Source organism: Phocoena phocoena, chromosome 4 (assembly GCF_963924675.1).
Source record: "Phocoena phocoena chromosome 4, mPhoPho1.1, whole genome shotgun sequence".
Classification (NCBI taxonomy): Eukaryota; Metazoa; Chordata; class Mammalia; order Artiodactyla; family Phocoenidae; genus Phocoena; species Phocoena phocoena.
Window position 1 is genome coordinate 142,190,241 of NC_089222.1, and position 18,757 is coordinate 142,208,997.

An 18,757-nucleotide genomic window follows, 5' to 3' on the forward strand; every position below is an offset into this window, starting at 1 on the left:
AGCGGCTGGAAGTCCAAAATCAAAGTATCGGCAGGGTTAGTTTCTCCTGAGGCTTCTCTCCTTGTAGGCAGCCGACTTTTCCCTGTATCTCCACGTGGTCTTCCCTCTGTGTGTGTCTGTGTCTTAATCACTTCTTATAAGGACACCAGTCACATTGAATCAGGCCCCTTCTAATGACCTTGTTTTAATTTAATTACCTCTTTAAAGGCTCTGTCTCCAAATAAGATCACATTCTGAGGTATCAAGGGTCGGAGCTCAAACATACGAATTTTGGGGGGACACAACTCAGCCCCTAATAATCCCTAAGCAAACTATAATAAAAATTTATAGTGCTAGTCTCTTGAAACTGGCCCCCCTTGGCGGTGAGATCGGGAGGATGCAATGTCATGAGTTCAGTGTAGCACAACTTCCCAGGATCCATTTTACGTCACACTATGTTATGCCTAGGAAAAAATTGTAATCAATGTATTCTGTAGAAGAATTAAAATTCTGATCAATGTTTTACTGTTAAAACACAGGACTTCAAAACAAAATCTGTACTGGCCTCAGACCACGCTACGCTGCATTCTTAGACCCACTAGCGGTATACATTTTCCTTTCCCTGTTGCAAAATTATGCAAGTGGAGAAGTTTGAGGAGCCCTGTGTCTTTCTCCAAAAGAGAACTCATTACCAGCTTCCTCATTTCTTAATGCATGTTATTTTGATAAGCAAAACAAAGGTTTCAGAGCCCCCTGGGGTGTGAATGCTGTCGAAGGTTTTTTGGACTAGAAACATACTGAAATTTTTCTACTCAGGCAAAGTGCATGTCTTAAATCATATCCCCGGGGTGCAGTTAATTCATTTTAATTGATTGGGGCTTTTAAAATTTTCTAAAGAGCTCCATCTAAGAGGGACATTGGAGATGGAAGTCGAGCCCGCCAACTCTGGCTGAAAGGGATACACTTCTACGGACATTTGTGATGGAATATGACAGACGCTCCCCAGAGTGATTCCTCAATTAAATTTTGTTTCAACGAACCCCGTGCTTTTAAAAAAAAAATAGCTTGTGTGAATACACAATACCTGAATTTTTTAAAGTTATTAATAGATGTTAATAATCCGGGGACTTCCCTGGTGGTCCAGCAGTAAAGAAGCCACCTTACAATGCAGGGGATGCAGGTTCAATCCCTGGTCAGGGAACTAAGATCCTGCATGCCGCGGGGCAACTAAGGCCACGCGCCACAACTACTGAGCTCGCGGGCCTCACCCAGAGCCCACGTGCTGCAAACTATAGAGCCCACGCACCCTGGACCCTGCGCGCCACAACTAGAGAGAGAAAACCCACACGCTACAACTAGAGAGAAGTCCGTGCACTGCACCAAAAGATCCTGCATGCCTCAACTAAGACCGGGCACAGTCAAAAAGAACGTTAAAAAAATTTTTTAAATACATTAATAATCTGAATAAATGGAGATTTATGCCATATTCCTGGTATAAATTTGTATAACCTAGTAAACCTAATATAGTAACTATACCAATTAACCAGCTTAATATAATAGACACACCAATTATTCCTAAATTAATCTGTATATTTGATGAGATCCTAATCAACATTCCAGCTGGACTTTTTTTATGGTTTCAATATACTAATTCTAAAATTTATATGAAGGAATAAAGATCCATGAATAGCTAAATTGATCTTGAAACTGAAAAACAAAGGTAAGGGTCAGGACGACTCGACTTGAAAAAACCTATAGTAATAAAAGCAATATGGTTCTGGTACAGATTTAGACAATAGATCGGTGAACCACCTGAAGGAGCTTAGAGATAGTTGCACACCAACTTTTTGTGTGATAAAGGCAGCAGAACAAAGCAATGGGGGAAGAAGGAAATGTTTAGTAGATGACACGGAAGGAATTGAATTACTATGGAGGAAATAAAGCTAATGCCATATAAAAATGTAAACTCTAGACAGCTTTAAAATCTACAAGTTAAAGATAATTGCAAAGATGTAGGAATATATCTTCATGACTCAAAATTAACATGAGACTTTTTAAACAAGAACCAGAAAATAAACCATGCATTGATTTGTTAATGGATCAATTTGACTACATCAAAATTAAAGCTTTTTGTTTAGTGATGAATACCACAAAGCTACAGAGATATGACAAATTAGAAGATATTTGCCACATCAAAACTCAACAACATATTAATAACCTAGAACATACAAGGTCTCTTGTAAATCAATGAAAAAGAAAATCCTATAGAAAATTGAAACCCTACAGGAAAAAAAAAAAAAAAACATGAATATGCAATTGTAGAAGGATATGTGCAAATGAGTATCCAAATAGCACAAATAAAACCACGATGAGAGACCACTCACATACGTAGTGAATAACATTAAGAGTTGGAAAAGACGTGGGGAGTTGGAAACTTCTTGTCCTACATTGCTTGTTCTACAAGATACGTGAATATCCAAGGACATGTAGTGAACACTTTGGAGTGGCTGTGAGAGAGGGGAGGAAGAAGGGGAAGATGGTATTGGGGGGGAGGGTAAATAAAGATGAGCCTTACATGCATCAATGTTGAGATTGTGCCATGAGCTTATGTATCATGACCCCAACTCTGCCATAGAGGAACAAAAGAACACACATCATCCTGTGGGAATTACATACATGATTGATAGTCATCAATGACATGTTTCCTTAATTATTGGTGTCAGAGACCAGCTAGCTACGTACCAAATCCCTATGTGCCTTCCTGGGCGCATGGGCAACCTTCATCTTCCAACCTCCTTTGCTGTTTTGTCAGGACCATCTGACTGCTCTCTGGTCAATGAATGTAGGTGCAACACCACTTCCCCCTGGCCCCTAAAGCATCTCATGGGACCTTCTATCCTCCGTCTCTCCCAGCCATGATGCCAAATATAAAGGCATCTAAGATGGCAGAGCCACCAGATAAAAGAAACCTGGATTCTTCAATTAACATTTGGAGGAGAATCCCTCAAGGAAGCCACCTGACCCCAACAAACTCACGTGAGCAAGAAATAAGCCTGTGTGAAGTCATTGGGATTTGGGAGGTTGTTTGTTTCTGCCTACCTAGACTAGAATCATATTCTATCCAACCTGGTTTGAGCCTCTCCAATGAAAACAAAAAAGGCATATATGTTTACCTAGCACCGGGTAAGGTTGAAATCATGAGACTTGGGTTCAGAGGTGATGAAGTTGAAGAGAAATTAGCATTATGATTCTTAGGAAATAATTCTCAGGAAATACCTTAGGGAATAATTTGCTTTCTTTACTCCACAGCAACATTCTAGAATGCCAGAAACCCTCACTAACGGAGCCCTTGCCTCTGAGGTTGGATCTAACACAGCAGCATTTGCTAAACCAGCACTCCTCAGTAATTCCTCTCACAACTCTAAAGCCTTCTCCAGAGAAGCAGAACTTCCAAAGAAACAGCAGAAGTAAGAGTCCCAGCAAGCTTCTCCACCCCTCTCCTCAGGCATGCAGCTCTGACTGCTTTCTCAATCCTAGAATATAGGTGAGTCCAGGCACTGGAGACTCAGCTTCCAACCTGAGGAACGTTACAAACTCATTCCAACAAACATAGGTCTGTCCCTAGAGAGGGACTCATATCACCTGCTAAAGCAATTATCTTTATGCTATTGTGCATTGTTTTAAAAAGTTAATAGATTACCAAGTCCTTTTGGAAAGTTACATTTTTACAAGAAAACTCCTCTTATATGTCCTATAGCTTCAGGAGGTTTCCCTTATGTACTATTGTCAAAGTCACATAGGTAATAGCCATGTCTTTACCTGTTCCCCATCGAGATCATGGCTGTCTCTTTTGGCACCACAGCTAGCTTCTCTGGAAAGAATGATGAAACCACAAAGGTGGCTTCTGAAATTATTGAAGGTGGTAAGTGACATCAGAGCTGTTTAGTCGCTGTGGTACTATAACTCCTCAGGGTTGATGTGGCTCAGAAAGGCTGCAGAATCATGGCACCCTTGCCTCTAGGGATCACTTTCAGAGCAATATCAAATGAACTTCAAGTCTCAAAGAATCACCCACCAGAGCAGATTAGCCTTTTGGTAACTGGTCTGTTGCTTAAAAACCTTTGTGATGAAAATAAGGCCAAATGAGTCAGAGGACTGTGCCCCTCATTCATGTTGGCATACCAAAGGTACGTCTGCCATTGAAATGCTGCTCTTCCTCCAAGTGACTGGTGCTTCCTACTTAAAGCCTAATCCACAATTTGGAGCCCAACCTGTGACAAGTCCTGTCCTTTGATAGTGCTTTGCATTTCAATCATAGACCTTTTTATTTTTTCTAGTCAAAACCCGTATCTTGTCCAGCAAAATCTGTTCTCCCCTTTGTCCACAGAACTAGAGTTATAGGGCGGGGAGGCAATGGAAGCCATGCATGCCCAAGCTCCCTCTGCAGCTCGGTGTAGCTCCATGCGTCTATCATGGGGCTTCTGCGTCAGTTAGTTGAGAAGAATCAGCTATCCTGGACCCCTTCTCCCTCTCCCTCCACTTGAACTGGAAGGTGGACCAGTTTGCAGATAAGCACAAGGCTCTTGGAGCTGGTGGAACAACAAGATGGTGGGAACCCCCTCCCTTCCAGGAATGAGCACACGGAGGGAAGCTACTCTGTGTCTTAGAGTCCTAAAAGAGAGAACAACTTCTCTCTCCTCTAACCCACTGTATTTGGGGATACCTTTGTCACTGTTACTCAGCTTTCCCATTACCTAACCCTGCCTCTCATGTAGGAGAGCTGTTTGTGCACATACCAATCTCATTCCTTACACTGTATGATCTTTGATGCCAAGGAAAGGAAAACCAAGAGAGCACGAGTCATCGTTCTATATCAGGATTCATGTGGATGCTTTCATTCCCATTTTCTCCTTTCTTATTCAACATAAAACAGTAAGGTAGACATGCCTCCTTTCTTCAGATAAGAAAACAAGCTCTTTGGTTACCTACTGCTGTGTAACAAATTATCCCCAGACTTTGCAGGTTGTTGGGTCAGGAAAGAAGAAGGCATGCAACATCGGTGGGATGCTGATGCTGAATGAATGTCTGGAGGTGGGGGACTGAGAGATCACATGTGAGCCAACATCTGGTGACAGGATTCTTCTGGAGGCAGCTCCACTCACATATCTGACTGTCTACTGGACTTCAGGTAGAGACGTTGGCCAGAACAACTACATGTGGCTTCTCCTCATGGCTTGGGCTTTCTCATAGCATGGCAGCCTCAGGCTTCTTACATGTTGGCTCAGGTCTTCAAAGGTGAGTGTCTAAGAGAACCAAGTGTCAGCTGCCCTGCCTTTGCTGACCTAGTTTTGAAAGATGTGGTGTCATTTCCGCATAGTCGCAAGATCACCTACATTCAAGGGAGGAAATATAGATACCACCAACTCTGGTAGGAAGAGTGTCAAAGTCACATTAAAGGAGAACATACAGAATCAGAAATTTTTTGTGCTCCTTTTTTAAAATATAATCTGCCAAAGACCTAAATAGAAATTTCTCCAAAGAGGACATACAGATGGCCAACAGGCATGTGAAAAGATGCTCGACATCACTAGTTATTAGAGAAATGTAAGTCACTGCACACAGGTCAGAATGGCCATCATCAAAAAGTCTACAAATAATAAACGCTGGAGAGGGTGTGCAGAAAAGGGAACCCTCCTACACTGTTGGTGGGAATGTAAATTGGTGCAGCCACTGTGGAGAACAGTATGGAGGTTCCTTAAAAAACTAAAAATAGGGTTGCCATATGATCCAGCAATCCCACTCCTGGGCATATATCTGAAAAGATGAAAACTCCAATTTGAAAAGATACATGCACCCCAGTGTTCATAGCAGCACTATTTATAATTGCCAAGAGGTGGAAGCAACCTAAGTGTCCATCAACAGATGAATGGATAAAGAAGATGTGGTGTATCTGTATATAATAGAATATTACTCACCCATAAAAAAGAATGAAATAATGCCATTTGCAGTGACATGGATGGACTCAGATTATCATACTGAGTGAAGTAAGTCAGACAAAGACAAATATCATATGATATCACATATATGTGAAATCTAAAAAATCATGATACAGATGAACTTATTTACAAAACAGAAATAGACTCACAGACATAAAAAATAATCTTATAGTTACCAAAAGAGAGAGGGAGTGAGGGAGGGATAAAGTAGGAGTTTGAGATTAACAGATACACACTGCTATATATAAAATAGATAACCAAAAAGGACCCACGATATAGCACAGGGAATGATATCCAATATCTTATAATAATCTGTAATGGAAAAAATCTGAAAAAAAACTGTATAACTGACTCACTTTGCCATACACTTGAAACTAACACATTGTAAATTAACTGTACTTCAGATAAAAATATTTTTCTCACATATATCTATATACATATATGTAAAATCTGCCAAATAAGCTCACTGAGGAAGGATTACATTGAACGTTATGAAACGTTTACTTTGTCGGTCAAAATGGTTGAATATTAACCATAATTTAATATGATTCAACATAATATTTATTTTATGCCTCTCCACCTCCTAGCATCTAGCCCATACTTTGTATAAGATAGATTCTCAATTTTTGTTTTATAGAAAAATATAAGGTAAAAAGAAAGAAAACTGCCAAAGTCCTTCGACTTCCTGTTAGAGTATTAGTTTCCTGTTCCTGTTATAACAAATTACCAAAAACTTGGTGGCTTTAAACGATAGAAACATGTTTTCTCATAGTTCTCAATGGACTGCAGTTAGGGTGTTGGCAGAGCAGGACTCTCTCTGGAGTATCTAGGGGAGAATCTGGTTCCTGCCTCTTCTGGCTTCTGGTGGCAGCCAGCATTCCTTGGTTTGTGGCCACATCACTCTAATTTTGGCCTCCATGGTCACATGGCCTCTCTTCTTCTCTCTGTGTCAAATCTCCCTCTGCCGCTCTGTTACAAGGACACCTAGGATTGCATTTAGGGCCCACCCAGATAACCCAGGATCATCTCCCTATCTCAAGATCCTTAACTGAATCATATCTGTAAAGTCTGCCATATAAGGGAATAGAGGTACCAGAGATTAGGAGGCAGACATCTTAAGGGACCACCAGAGTCAGAATAGAAATTTCCAAGGGCACAGGTGAGAACATCTTTGGCAGCAGGAGGCAGAGTGTGGTGAGCTGGAATAGAATTCATGTCACATTGAGAGACGGTAAGACAAGCCTGGAGACAGGGCTGCCTGCAAGGCCGTGGGTGTCCTGCTCATCTCGGCAGCATCTGGTGTTCTGGCTAATGTCTGGCATATTCACATCAGGAACCCAAGGACCCTGAGGAGAATCCAGTGATGGTCTGCTTTTCTTGACCATTTTGTGGATGCTTGTTTCACTACTCAATTTTCCCAACATCGGTATCCTATATAAAGCCCCGGATCGTAAGCAATAAACAAGAATTATCTGTCACTCATCTTTGTTATTTGAGGAACAATATGATGAGCTTTAGGTTATGGGACTCTCCAGTGCCAAAGACATGGGACGAAATGGGGAAAAATGTCAGGCGATGTGGATTTGCATCTTTGCTTTGCTGGCAAACATTCCCTGCTCCCCATACATCTATAATAGCCACCACTTTTAGGCACCCACCATGTGCCATGAAGGCCTATATGAAGATGACTCAGATGTTTGTGAAATCCTGGTGCCCAACAGGGCATTTCGTGCCTAACAGTTTGTATGCTCTCCCCCAGCTTTCATCCTGGCAGGAGCGTCGTAGCTCCAACAAGGTGCCTCCAACATCTTCAGCTCAAGAAAATATGGCTTCCGTCTGGCTCTGAGATCCTCCTAACACTTATCCACCCACTCAAGGTCCCACAAAGGATAGGAACCCTGTCTGGCTACATAGGATGGAGCAGTCACTATAAGGAAGTAAAGCCCTGGTATTTTTCCCAGTGAAACTTGGTGAATTTTAAGACTCTTTGCTTTCTGGGTCACAATCATACTCATTAGAGTAACAAACGTCAGAACAAAGCATGAAGATACAAAGGATAGTGAGAAGGGTAAGTAAGAACCATTTGAGGTGAGAAAGGATCTGTTTTTACAGGGCTCATCAGGAAAGCCCCGTGATGCTAGCTGGGGGGCAGCCTCCACGGAGAGGGCTTCCTGTGTGCGCGGGTGCAAGGGAGAGAGAAAAGAGTTTAAGTGGAAACATATGGTGGAAGATAAAACAACATCCTTTTAATCCCCAATCGCCCGGCTGCCCCTGCTGTAATTACATGCCATCAGAAAGGTCACCAGATGTTCAAAGGTCACCAGATGTTCAAAACCTAAGCCAGGAATTACCCACTTGGCCACTGTCTATGTGAATGAGCGCTCTGGCCAGAAGGGCAGAGCTACATTTAAACTGAGCAAGATGGAAGCATTTTTAGATTTGTTCACTGGATAAAAAGGAGGTAAACCGGAGCATTAACCATTTTCTTCCCAACAGAAGACCGCCACATGCAGGCTGGTGAGAACAAATTAAGTCAGTAAAGGCACCAGTTGAAATCTACCCAGCAAACTCTCACAGCTCTTTTGAGCTCACAGAATTCCGGCTCCAACTTTTATCTTGGGGGACAAAGTCTATCTCAGAAGTTATTTTTTTCTTGATGCTCCAATAAATAAGTCACTTCTCCCATAGGATTTTTTAAAGCAAAAGCCAACTTTCCTCTCTTCTTCCTTTAAAGAAAAGAATAACATGAGATGCATTCAATAAAAAGACTTTATTTGTGCTTCATTGATTTTCATGATTCTTTCCAGAAGATGACTTAATCTAGATTCTAGAGAGAGGGGATATCTACCCACAACTATGAGTGACAACTGAGGTAGATAGATCTATCTATCTACCTGTATTCCTCCCAATTTTAAAGCTTCACGTAACCATGAAACTGCTTTTAGTTATGTACACATATATATATATATACACACACACACACACACACACACACACACACACATATATATAGTTAAAGAGCTGATTCTGATTAATTTGGAGTGAAATCCCTTTAACTAAATGGTCTTTCCTGCTGCCCCAGCCTGTATCCTCAACACTGGCTGCTCCTGATTCAGGCTCTCCTCGTGTTTACCTCCCAAGGTAAACACAAGAGTACCAAGGACCCAGCAAAAACAATGGTATCTGTCAGTGTGAGAACAGATTCCGTTTTTGTATTGACACTGTGTTATTAAAAATAGTTCCCGTATATCCATTAGAACAGGCTACAAAATTTGGGGACTCAAAATTGTTTTGGGGTAAAACGCAGGCCTGTGGGATTTTGAAAAGCACCCCATGTACAATGATCCTAATTACAGCCAGGCTTAAGAACCAAAGGTCTAATCTAATATTACTTTTTTAAAAAGTATTATGGACGTTACTTTGCAGTCTGAAAGACCCCACACGACTAAGCTCATTTCCAGTGATCTAGCAGCTGCAGGTCAGTAAGAGGAGCAGGATAGCGTAAGAGTTAAGAACGAGCCCAGCTCAGGGGTCAAACGTCTGGGCTATAAAATTCAAAAATAGATAAATAAATAGAAATAAATGAATTAATTAAAAATAGTAAAAAAAAAAAATGTATAAAAGTCTGGGCTTGAGTCCAGCCAGCTCGTAACCAAAACCTACTTGTTTAACTTCCTTCCCTGTGCCTGAACTTCCCAGATTACTGAGTGAGATAAGGACTGGAAAGCACATCTTACTTCCTATAACAGGAGGAGTTCAATAAATTGTAGCTATTGTCATTCGTAGCTTGCGGAGCACAGGCTCTGGAAGCGCAGGCTCAGCGGCCATGGTTCACGGGCCCAGCCGCTCCGTGGCACATGGGATCTTCCTGGACTGGGGCGTGAAACCATGTCCCCTGCATCGGCAGGCGGACTCTCAACCACTGCACCACCAGGGAAGCCCTGTCATTCATAGCTTTGAATGGTAATTACCTGATCTTAATTGCAAGGCCTAGACTGCCCACACAGGGCTTTGTTCCAGCCAAAGAGAAATGTTACTAAATCCTGGGGGAAGGAGACGTTTAGGTTGGTGTTAGGTCTCCACCTGGTATCTAATTTGCTTCCTTCATCCTCTCGAGGCTCAGAACGTGCCATCCCCCTACCCTTATCCTTATCCTTCCCCTCCTTTGTTTTAACTCTTCTAAGTACTTTTAACCCCCAACCTCCCCTGGCCTTCCCTCTAATGGCCTAAGCCCCGCTCAAGTGTTTAAGTTCCAATCTCAGGTGCCACCTTGGTCTCCAATGTGGAAACCTGGCCCTGAATCTGATCTACCCCCACCAAGTCCTGATTCAGTCCATGTAGACTCCTGACTGTGTAAATCTCAAATGAAAAAGTGGGGAACCTTTGTACACTCACGTTTGTAGCAGCACCGTTCACAGTGGCCAAAAGGTGGAAATGATCCAAGTGTCTATTAACAGAGGCATGGGTGAACACAGTGCGGTATACATATATATATGCACACACACGCACAATGAAATATTATTCAGTCATTAAAAAGAAGGAAATTCTGACACATGCTATAACATGGGTGAAACTTAGGACATTATATGCTAAATAAAATAAGCCATTCACAAAAAGACAAATACTGTATGATTCCACTTTATATGAGGCACTGGAACAGTCAAAACCACAGAGACAGAAAGTAGAATGGTGGTTGCCAGGGGCTGGGACTGGGGAGTTATTGTTTGATGGGTACAGAGTTTCAGTTTGGCAAAATAATAAACATTCTGGAGATGGATGGTGGTGATAGTTGTACAGTAATGTGAATGGTCTTAATGCCTCTAAATGGTACACTTTAAAATGGTTAAGATGGTAATTTTATGTTATGCGTATTTCACTACAATTATACATTTAAAGAACGCTGGGGAACCACTGGAGTTACTTCCTTTAAAGTTGGAGACGTGGCAGTGATAAATCACCATCAACCACTATTATTTAGACCTGATCTAGAAACGTTCATCAATGCAATCAGAGAAATAAAAAAGCAACTTGCAAAGGAGGGGGCATAATTCTAATTATTGTTTGATATAATTCTGCACCTAGAAAAATCAAAAGAATAAGCTAAAAATTTCTGGAAATATTAAAGAGAAATTAAAAGTCCACAATGTTTATTTGCACATTCATGGCTTTGAATAGCTTTGACTCCCTTACTGTGCATTAAACCGGCACAGGTCAAGCACCTCCGACTTATACTGGCTCACCTCTTGGACCATGACTCAGCCAACTAACAAACCAAATTGTTTGCTTTGAAAGGTAGAGGCCTTCCTAACTCTCTCAACTGCAGCATTAAATGCAGAATCTCTGCTTGGAGAGCCCACGTTGGTGAATTCAACCTGATTCAACTTTATGTCCCTTCCAGCAGGAGACACAACCGTGAGTCCATTGAACTGGAAATTAAGATGGTTGCCCGGCGGTCACTTTGGGCTCTTTATGCCTCTGAATCAAGAGACAAAGAAGGCAGTTACTGTGCTAAGCGGGGTGACTGATCCTGAATACCTGAGGGAAACTGGATTTCTGCTCCACGATGAAGGGAAGGAAGAGTACGTGTCAAATACAGAAGACCCCTTGGGGCATCTCTTAGTATTACCAAGTCCTGTGATGAAGGTCAATGGAAAACAACAACAGCCCCATCCAGGAAGGACCACTGATGGCCCAGACCCTTCAGGAATGAAGGTGTGGGTTAACCCTCCACCCTGGTAAAGTACAGCAACCAGCCGAGCCGCTTGCTGAAGGCAAAGTGACTGTGCAATGGGTCGTAGGTGAATGTAGTTATAAACACCAGCTATAATCACGCGACCAGCTACAGAAATGAAAACAATAACTGTCATGAGTATCTCCTGCTTATTTTGCTACGAATAGGTGTATGTGTGTATTTATATTTATACTTAGAGATTAAATATGATTTAATTTTGAGATGTATATGAATCCCAAGTTGACAAGGGGTGGACTTTTGACAGTTAATTTTATATGTCAATTTGACTGGACCACAGGGTACCTAGATGTTTGCACAAACATTATTCTGGGTGTGTCTGTGAGGGTGTTTCTGGACGAGATGAACATTTGAATGGATAGACTGAGTAAAGCAGATTGCCCTCCCCAATGTGGGCGGGTCTCATCCAGTCCACTGAGAGCTCGAATAGAACAAAGGCTGACTCTCCTCTGAGTAAGAGAATTCTCCTGTCTGACCACTAATGTGGGTGGGCCTCATCCAGTCATTTGAGGCTCTAAATAGAACAAAACGACTGAGTAAGAGCAAACTCCTCCTGTCTGACTACCCTCAAGCTGGGACATCAGTTTTCTCCCACCTTCAGACTCAAACTGAGTCATCAGCTCTTTCTGAGCCTCAAGCCTGCCTGCCCTCAGACTGAAACTACACCATTGAACCTCCTGTGTCCCCAGCTTGCCATCTGCAAATCTTGAGACTTTTCAGCCTCCATAATTATGTGAACCAATCCCAGTCAATCAATCAATCTGTCCTGCTCTCTGGAGAATCTTAACTCACATGGCTACCTTTGAGTAAAGCAGAGTGAGGGAGAGACTCCTGTTATTTAGTTTGCGTATCTAGGAGCTAGAATCAGGATGCAACACTGCCAGAACACTCCTTCCCTGCCACATCTGCTGGGCTCCCCTGGGCTCTGTCTGCAAGTGAACTCTTCCCGTGGCAGGAAGGTTGTTGCTATAATCCCAGACCGATATTCTTCCAGCTCATGAACCAAGAGGAGGAAAAAGCTATTCAATCCAACTTTACCTTCAACTGTTAGTCTAGAAATTCCAAGGAAGGGTTCCAATTGTCTCAGCTTCGGTAAAGAGCCTACCCCCCTTTCAGTAATCCCTGCATCCAGGAAGTGGCAGCAGATGATCGACTCAGCAAGGGCAATATGCCCCCTTGTGGCCAAAGTGTGCAGTGCACCATGACTGACAGCCCAGCAGGTGCACATAACATATATAATATAATATATAAGATAAGATGAGATAACATAATATAATATAAGGTAATGTAATATAATATAACGCAATTTAATATAATTAATGTAATGTAATATAATTTAATGCAATGCAATATAATTAATATAACATAACATAACCATCATTAGGGAACATGTTTCTTCAAAGCAGGAATGCTAGGCAGACAGTAATAGACATGGTTGGACTCAGCCCCCTCACTGAATTCCTACCTCCTCTACCCACGTCTCCCAGCTCTCCACATTCTGCTGCCTCAGGTAGGAACTCAACTCTAGTTTCAGGTGTCAGTCCAGTGTCCTAACCTGTTAAGCACAGTGGATCCCCAATGTCCTCAGGGAATGGAGGTGAAATTCTAACAAGAATAACACAGAATTCAAGCCGTCCTCTTGGGAGCTTCCAGTGGATGGGAGAAAGACCCTTGGGTTACTCCAAAATCCAAATATGAATAAAGCTTAGACCATAAGACCCAGAATTGAGTGTTCTCTTCCACTTTAAGGAGAAGCACCATCATTTTTTACCTGGAGGGTCCCTCAATGTTTTCATGTAGGAATCATTTTTATGACATGATTCATAACAAGTAGCCCCAGATGTGTGTCTACACCATCTTCCCCCATCTGCAGGTCTGTGTTGAGTTCCTCTCCCTATAGTGTTTCTTTCCCTGGGTAGACACTGTGGAAGCTTTTCCAAAAGAGTTTCCTCTGAGGTCTCCTGTCCTCTGTGCACACCTACACTCCAGTGTCAGGACAAACAGGTAAGGATACTTATATTTAATGAGTACTATTTATGAGGCATGTGAGAGAAAGAGGCTATGTATTGTGATAGTCAGTATGTTACCACATTATATATATGTACTCACCTGAACGTAGCCTTCGGACTGTACCCCCAAGTCCAGCTGCCATGAATACAGGGCAGTTCGGCTCTAGCGTCCACTCTCCAAGTCAGTCCAGACACTTGTATCAGTCAGGGCTCTGGGGCTATTCATTCATCCATCCATCCTTGAAACAAACATCAATTTCCTTCTCTGTGTGAATCACCATGCTGGAAGCTAAAAGCATAGAAATGCCTACAAAAGCCTCCATACTGGAGTAGAGAAAGTCAAGCAACAGACACAGCATGAGAAGTGCTGGGATGGGGGTTACGGACAGGTCACTACGGGAGCATCTACGAGCGTGACCCAACTCACAGGACGCTGGGCGGAGGGGGAAGGGACCAAGAAGGACATCTCCCAGGACATCTACAGGAGCTGAAGTTTATGGTCAAGTGTCTGAGGTAGGGAGGTGTTTCTCGGAGGAAGGCTGTACAACCCGTGGAAGGTGGGAAGAAATGACAGCCCACATCTTGCTGGAGGAACAGCAGGCAGACCAGGGAGGCTGGAGCCACCAGCAGGACACAGCCGGGGACACAGGAGCTGTTAGTGAGCCCCTGGCTTTATAGGACTGTTCCCTGTCATCATCCTGAGGGTAGCCTCTGCCACCAGCCTCAGCCTCCACTATGGAGGCTGGGACTTCTGTCCCTCTACACCCAGCTCTGCAGGCACACACAGCACCTGGGCCCCTCGGCAGACCCCCACTATGATAGATGCGGACCATGTGTAACTCTGTGGGGACCACAAAAAGATGTTTGTGATGTAGGAAGGTGTCGAGACTTCTCTTTAGATTGACTGAGGGTCAGATGATTCCCCTGGTGCCTTTCTCCATTGATGTTCAATTGTTTTGCTTTCATATGTAACTTCCAGATTTTCTGTATAACAACAAAAATCATGACGCTGAAAAACTCAGCTGTATAACTTTTTGTTTTGTTTCGCGGTACGCGGGCCTACTCACTGCTGTGGCCTCTCCCGTTGCGGAGCACAGGCTCCGGATGTGCAGGCTCAGCGGCCATGGCTCACGGACCCAGCCGCTCTGCGGCATGTGGGATCTTCCCGGACCGGGGCACGAACCCGTGTCCCCTGCATCGGCAGGCGGACTCTCTACCACTGCGCCACCAGGGAAGCCCAACTATACACCTTTTTACAAAGTAATACTCACGTCATCAGCTAGACCAGTCACCAGATCACTAACTAAATTACTTCCACTTCACTAAGGTGCTGAGCTCCTTATGATGAGAGCCCGTGAGCGCTGTCAACCGGCCAACAGTTTGCTACAGACAAATAACGTACATCTAGCATAAGCTCCCTGGATCAATCACAAAATCTAATCTTGCAGCTCTTTGAAAATAAGCCAAGTAGAGGTACGGGAGGTCATTTACATAGGGGCCTGTCTGAAGCCAAAAAACGAGGATGAGAAAATCCCCTTCCATGCCTGGCTTTGCTGATGCAAACCAGCAAAGACCGAAACCAGCCTAGTTTGGTTTTGTTTTTTCCCACGTGTGCACTGGAGCTATTGCAAATCCTCACCATCTCTCCACATCTCTCTGCTGAAGATCCATACTGCTTCTGGCACACAAGGAGGGGACCCTGTCCAGGCAGCGCTCTTTTTTAACGTTTTATTTTATATTGGAGTATAGTTGATTAACAATGCTGTGATAGTTTCAGGTGTACAGCAAAGGGATTCAGTTACACATATACATGTATCTATTCTTTTCCAAATTCCTTTCCCATTGAGGTGGTTACATAATATTGAGCAGAGTTCCCTGTGCTAGACTGTAGGTCCTTGTTTGTTACCCATTTTAAATATAGCAGTGGGTACATGTCCGTCCCAAACTCCCAATCTACCCCTCCCCCAACTCTTCCCCCCTGAACCATAAGTTTGCTCTCTAAGTCTGTGAGTCTGTTTCTGTTTTGTAAATAAGTTAATTTGTATCATTTTTTTAGCTTCCTCATAGAAGCAATATCATACAATAGTTGTCTTTCTCTGTCTGACTTACTTCACTCAATATGACAATCTCTAGGTCCATCCATGTTGCTGCAAACGGTATTATTTCATTCTTTTTAATGGCTGAGTAATATCCCATTGTGTATATATCCCTAAATGTCCATCGACAGAGGAATGGATAAAGCAGGCAGTGCTTTAATGAGCTGGAGGGAGTGTCAACCCTTCCCCACAGGGCTGGAAGCGTCGCCAGCATCAAATGCCCCAGTCTCGTCAACCTAGAAGACTGGCACCAAGAATCAAACCCAGCCTCCCGCAAGGGACGGAGGACATCATTAACAGAGAGCTACTGTTTTCAAATCATAGAATTAAGTCAAATTCCTAACTCCAGCCCACTTCCAGCTCTGCCTCTTACCCCTGGAGGGGCGGGGTCCATCAGAACGCAGCCTATCCCACGGTACAGGTCTCTTCTTGACCACAGTAGGACTCTTACGTAGAAATTAGCCTTTCCCTTTTTATAGAACGTTAAAAGTGATAATGCCAGGCTTCCCTGGTGACGCAGTGGTTGAGAGTCTGCCTGCCGGTGCAGGGGACACGGGTTCGTGCCCCGGTCCGGGAAGATCCCACATGCCACGGAGTGGCTGGGCCCGTGAGCCATGGTTGCTGAGCCTGCGTGTCCGGAGCCTGTGCTCCGCAACGGGAGAGACCACAACGGTGAGAGGCCCGTGAACCGCAAAAAAAAAAAAAAAAGAAGGGAAAGATTGCATCCTGTGTGGGGCAGCTACTCTCAACGGAAGGGAGAAACCCCATCATGAGGACACGTCAGAATCGTCTGGAAAGAACTGTAACAAAGACTGGATAAACCATTCACCAAGCTATGCCTCTTTCCTTCTAAATACGTACCTGGTCCAGGTTTCCCAACTTCTCCTTCTACTGGTGTGTTCACACAGCTCAGGTGTGTTAGAGGCCAAATAGATCTGAGACCCACTGAAATGGGGTGTTAAGGAAGATGTCACGGGGGAAGCTAAGTTCTGAGAGATGGGGAGACCTCAGATATGGAAAACAAGAGTTGTGAAAACTCTTGGCAGAAGGAGAAGGGCGGAGAGAGACATGAAAATGAAGAGAACTGGAAAAAAGTAAACAGTACATTTGGTTCGGAGCAGTGGTTCTCAAACTTTGCTCTCATGGAAGCCTGCAGATCTCTGAGCAGGACTGAATGGAAACCTTTAAATTCAAATATGATAACATTTCTCCTAATTCAAAGAAAACTAAACTAGTTCATAATTTTTAAAGACTTTTCTCCCATTCATTTTTTCTTTCTTTCCTTTTTTCTCTCACACACTAGCTATTAAGCAGACATTATGCTTAGACCTGAGTTCTACTGATACTTGGCAACACATACATATTATTCTTGCCTTTATGGTATTTAGAGGCTAATGGGAAAGACAGACGTTGAGTAAATTCTTATAATCATGGGCAGGATTAAGCAGGAGAAGTTTGACAGAGGGGCATCTCAATGGTGTATTAATTCCCCAGGGTGTCTTAACAGCACCGCCAAACTGGGTGACTTAACCGAAAGAATTTATTCGCTCTCAGTCTGGAGGCTAGAGGTCCAAGATCACGGTGTCAGTAGGGTTCGTTCCTCCTGAGGGCTGTGAGGCAGTCTGTTCCCAGCCTTTCCCCTGGTTTCTGGGGTTGCTGGCAATTGTGGAGGCTCCTTGGTCATAGAAGCATCACCTGATCTCTGCTTCCATCTTCACATGGCATCTCCCTGTGTGCGTGTATCCCTGTCCAAAAATAAGGACACCAGACATTATTGGATTAGGAACCTGACCTACTCCAGTATAACCTCATTGTAACTAATTACATCTGCCATGACCTTATTTCCAAATAAGGACACATTCTGAACTAGTAGGGGGTGAAGACATCAACCCATGACTTTTGGGGGGACACAATTCAAACCCTAACACATGGAGAAGCCAATAGTCTGTGGATGTCTGGGAGGACATTCCAATGAAGTAGGAGAAAAGAGGGAAAAGCATTCCAAGCAAAGAAAACAGCATGAACAAAGTTCCTGGGACAGGAGAGAGCATGGCATGTCCAACACCAGTGTGGTTCAACTAAAGAGGCCATGTTGATGAGGAAAGTATTTGCTACAGAAGAAATCTGAAATTGTAGTCCTGGCAACAATTTCGCAGGGTCAGAATGAGGGAGGGTCCATTGTGTCCATGAGCATTGGACGGACAGACCCATTAGACCTTGGCAAATTTCCCCTGGACACAATCTATAAATGATCACAGGTGTGGTTACAAGAGGATTTGAAAGTGGAGGCACCATTAAAAACTTAGAGAAAAGACGAGAGTGAACCCACCATCCACCATCAGAGATGCTGGAAGAAAAGGCTCAGAAGAGGTGAAGAGGTTGGTACGATGCAGCCACAAGCTACCCTCATGTGAGTGAAAGAGGCACAGAACACTCCGAACAACCAGTGTGATTCCTGCCGAGCAGCGCCTCAGATTAACAGAGATCATAAAAGTCATAGCTGAAAGATGAAGGGAACACCCTAAACCAGAGCAATATGCCAGGAAAATTCCCCAAATGTGACAAACCCAGGCAAAAGTTATATCGAAAAGACAAAAGTGCAGGATGAGCACTTGTGCAAAGCTCTGAGGATGACTTTTTTTACATAGCCACAGCGGTCAAGACGAAAATCCAGGGAGCTCCCTGGTAGCCCAGTGGTTAGGATTCCAGGCTTTCATTGCCGGGGGCCAGGTTCAATCCCTGGGCAGGGCACTGAGATCCCGCAAGCCACGTGGCACTGCCAAAAACAAGAGGAAAAAAAGAAAAGAAAATCCAGGAAAGACAGGTGAGCTTGTGCTGACGTGTAGAGAAAGCCAATAAATGCATGAGAAGCAAGAATAGAGGATGATACATGGATAAGAGAGGACAGAGCAGAAAATAGAGAATTAG